Genomic DNA, 4,295 nt, shown 5'->3' with positions numbered 1-4,295 from the left:
AGACCCCGGCGCCAGCCCCGCGCGGCCAGGCGCGTGCACAGCGAGAGTCACGTGGCGGACTGTGACTGCGGGGCCGCGCACAGTTCGGGCCGGAACCGGTCTATTTCCCATCGTCCCCTCATTTGCATAAACAATGTACAAAAGAAGCTGAGGACATAATTGAATTTACTCTAAATCTGAACTAAAAATTACAAACGTAAAATACAGAATTAAGACGGTATTAATTTGTAGCAATATTGGATTCACAAACATGCTACAGAATTCTCACCGTCAGTGTAAAAGTTATGATAATTTTGCCCTTATATACTTCCTGAGAAGCTACTGAGTTTGTGCTCGCTTCGGCAGCACATATACTAAAATTGGAACGATACAGAGAAGATTAGCATGGCCCCTGCGCAAGGATGACACGCAAATTCGTGAAGCGTTCCATATTTTCTTGTTTTTAAGTTTCATGTCCACAACATCCCCAACACGTTCCTCCCATGTTTTACCTTTTGCTTCCTTCAATGGAGCGATAGTCCCTAAGGGAGAAATAAGAAGGACCTAGACAGACCCATCTCTGCAGTGTGCCTTATCCATGGGCTTCGGCTGCAGTTTGTGATTTATTTTATCTTTGAGATAGGTCTCCCACATCCCGCCCTGGCCTCGAATTTGCTATGCGGTCTAGGATGACCTCAACTCAAACTGGATCTTCCTGCCGCCACCTCCCCGCTGCTGGGATTACAGATGTGTACTTCCACACCTGGCTCCAGCTGGCCTCTGCTTCCTTCCTCACTAACCCCTTAAGGAATGGTTCGCCAAAACAGTTCTCTTGGGGTGACAAACTGCAATGACGTGGAGGCCCCTGGGCAAGACTAGCAAGGGTTTGAAAACTAGGCCCGATACCTTTGAAGATACACTGACTGCGAAAGTAGAATTTCCTGGTCCTCGCATAATTCACCTGCCAAATAACTAACGAATAAGACAGAAACCCTAATGAGCAAGGGCAAGGAGGAGGGACTGCCCTCCCCAAGTTCAAGTTTCCTGGGCTGACTTACTCAATGCTTTCTAAAATGTCCAATTCTTCCCCACAAAGGAAATTGGTGTCTGTGCTTCGCTGGTTCCCGAGCCCGCGGGTAGGCTCTGCAGTCCCTGGGACACCAGTGGCTCCTGGCCTCGGAAGACTGGGCGGACTGGGTGGACTCCTCAGGCCGCCACAGGCTACGGAGCAGCGTTCACTGGTAACTATTTCTGTTTTCTTCTCTGCAGGTGACATGACCCTTTCCTGATCACAGCGGCGCAGCGGCGAATTTGTGGGGTCTCCTTACATCTCGGCTCCCGGTCTTCCTCTATGAACCGACTGGAGGACGGAGGACGGAGGACGATTCTTTCTCCTAAAGACTGGCAGGATCTTTATGTTGGACTGGAAATGGTATAGGAACCCAACTGCTCCAAGGCAATCCCTCATTCTTCATGACAGGACTCGTCGTACTGTTGGGGCATGCACTCCTTAGGGCTAGAAAAAAAAATCTAAAGTCCTGGCTGTCTTTCCTGGCTCTGCTCTAACTTGCTCAAAGAACTTGAGTCAATCCATTGCCCCGTTGGCCACCTGTAGCCAACCAATGTTGATAACTTAGGATATCTGTCCAACCGGGCCTTGGTGGCTGCTTTCAGGTGTCTCCAGAAAGTCCAGAAGGTCGGGCCAGAGGGAGCACTGGTTTGTCTCTTTTCCTGGACCCTGGCGGTGTGGAAGGCCACAGGCTTTCATTTTCCAGGATGGTTCTCCAGGCTTTACATGCGTTAGCTTACTACATGCACAAACCAGTTGTATGAAGTTATGTTCTGGATGAAGCAGAAACCCACAGAGTTCCAACGACAGATCCCACAGTGAACAAAGAGAAGCAGTGGAAACAGTGAACATGGTTACAGAACCTATGCTCTCAGTACACACTGTGGCTCCTCTGACTGGGGAGGGGCAGATGAGGCTGTTTAGAAGAACGGAAACATAGAGAGGGTGTGCAATTCAGTGTTGCTTCTACTGGTGATCTGGATTCTGGGGGAGCAGTTACATATAGGCAAAGGATCAAGGTTACACTGTAGGGCAGGGTAGCTGGGAATGCATGGATGGGGTAGTGTCTTTGAGACACAATTGGGACAGGAGGGAGGTCTTCCTTTCCTGGGTTGACAATAAATGGAATACCCTACCCCAACACTAATCCTATTGATAAAGGATCTTCTCTGTGAGCAGCAAGCTTGGGTTTAATTAACCTTATGCAAATGAGCATAATTGCTTCTCAGTGCCTGTTGTCCAGAAGCACCTGGGGACTCCTTCCCTCTGACGGTTCCAGCACCTAGATACACTACCCTTTCACGTGGTTATTCCACGTGGGCACTTCTGTGTCTGTGGTGTACCCTTGGAGGTGGCAAAGAAGGACAAGGTATGACCTCAGTTGTGGAGGCAAGAGGAGAACACAGAAGTTCCCTGTGACCAAGGAGGTGAGGAACCCATTGGCAGAGGAAGCAGAGGTGGGATACAATGTACTGGTGTCTCAAGAGCAGAAGATAAACTATCTACACAGCCTCTCCTGCAGGGTTTGCCGCACTGGTGGAGAAAGGCAATCTGTCCCATACTGCTCTCAGAAGGGATGGAATTCCTCTGGCGAAAGCTGTGGGGAGGTGGGACATGCTTACATGGCTCCTTACCTCCAGACCTGCATTCCAGCGCCAGTGTCTTGTAGATAACTCGGAGAAACATAGGTACCATGCCAAACACCCGGAAGAAATCTCCTGTGAGATATTCTGTGCCCAGTCTCCCTTAATTTGCAAGCCCATACTTTCTCTGCAAAGCAAAGGAGTCCGAGCCTGGGCCCTGAGCACTTGCTGTAATGCCTATATTTCGTCGCAAGGTGGCAACATTGTGGCGAGAAATAGACATTAAAAATCCTGGGTGTTTTTTAAAGCATATTTTCTCTATTAATGTTTCATTTAACTTAATTAGAATCTGGTAAGCTAATTAAAGTAGCTACGAGCCCCGCAATCAGCAATAATTCGTATAATTATTGATAATTACATCCATACCAATCGTTTGGTTATTAACATTTTGAGGGGGAACAAGCCATTTCGAGTGATGTGGAGCCCAGGAGGGTTTCCGTTTGTGTGTGTGTGTGTGTGTGTGTGTGTGTGTGTTTATTTTTATTTTTTGTGCGATAAAACTTTATAGGTCGGATCCACCTACACGTGGAATCCTCAGAGGCTCCATACCACCCGAGGCTCCCTTTTTGGCCAACCCCAGGTCCCTGTATACTTTTCTCCGCTTTGGGAAAGTTTGGAGGGAAAGGCGAGAAAAGTATGTTCGCCAGTCTTCTTTGTTGGTGTGTAACCAAGGACCTTCCTGCTTAGGCGGTAACTGCCCTGCCCATTTTCTGCGTTTGGGCCGTGGGAAACGCGCAAGAGCAACCTGCAAGCCTGCGGGAGCTGTAGGGTCTTGTCCTTGGCGCACAGTGGGAATGCAAATCGCTTTCTCTGTTGATCTCACTTTCAAGATGGGTGCAGCTCCAGACGAGAAAGGGCTGGTAAGCATGCCCTCTTCACCTCACCCTTAGGTGAACTATTCCAGGCCCCTGGAGGGTCCCAGAGAGGGAGTAATAAGGTGGAGCCTCACAGGTTGCCTGGAGCCCTCGCCGCCCTCACTTTCACCTCATTCTCAGCTGATTCGGCCCTGACAGTATCCCAGGCTTGAAGGTTTGCAGCCCCAACACAGGGACTGGCCTGGCTCGTCTGAGCTTGGGGCTCAGCAGCTGCTTCTTTTCCCCACCGCCCAGACTGTCCTAGCTAGCCTGCACCTCAAGAGTGAAGCTCCCTGGTGTGAGCAGCTAGGGCTCAGAGCCCAAAACAATCCCTGGAACTTCGGGACCCGACTTCACCTCCAAGATCCCCCAGACAGTGCTTGTAGCTAGCCTGGGGTGCTAGAATGAGAGCCGGGTCTTGGAGGAGATGATCCTGGCAGCGGCCTGCAGATGGACTTCCTTCTTGGAGCGCTTCCTTGAGCCTCAGGGCACAAACGAATATCATTTAATGGAGATTGGAAAACGAGGCCCTGGAAAAAAAAAATAAAGGGCACAACGCAGGGTCTTTTCAAGCCAGAGGAGGGCATGAAATCCAGTCTGGGCTAAAAAAAAATTCGTAAGAGAACCCGCTTTCTCCATTTTATCCTCCATACTGCTTGGGGGAGGGGTATGTTTCCTGCAGGTGAGACTTCACACTCCTGGGCCACAGTCTGGGGCGGGGGTGGGGGGAGGGCGTGTCCAGGCCTTTGC

The 4,295-nt window shown here is 50.1% G+C and overlaps 1 non-coding gene across 1 annotated transcript; it reads left to right on the top strand.

Moving 5' to 3' along the window:
* The first annotated feature begins 329 nt into the window (after positions 1-329).
* On the top strand, positions 330-436 carry LOC142847489 (U6 spliceosomal RNA). Its single transcript, XR_012910236.1, has one exon. It is a non-coding gene; the product is annotated as a U6 spliceosomal RNA (small nuclear RNA).
* Positions 437-4,295: the final 3,859 nt, after the last annotated feature.

This window comes from Microtus pennsylvanicus, chromosome 3, assembly GCF_037038515.1.
Source record: "Microtus pennsylvanicus isolate mMicPen1 chromosome 3, mMicPen1.hap1, whole genome shotgun sequence".
Lineage (NCBI taxonomy): Eukaryota > Metazoa > Chordata > Mammalia > Rodentia > Cricetidae > Microtus > Microtus pennsylvanicus.
The sequence above is the reverse complement of the archived record's forward strand: the minus strand, read 5'-3'. Positions and strand labels throughout refer to the sequence as shown.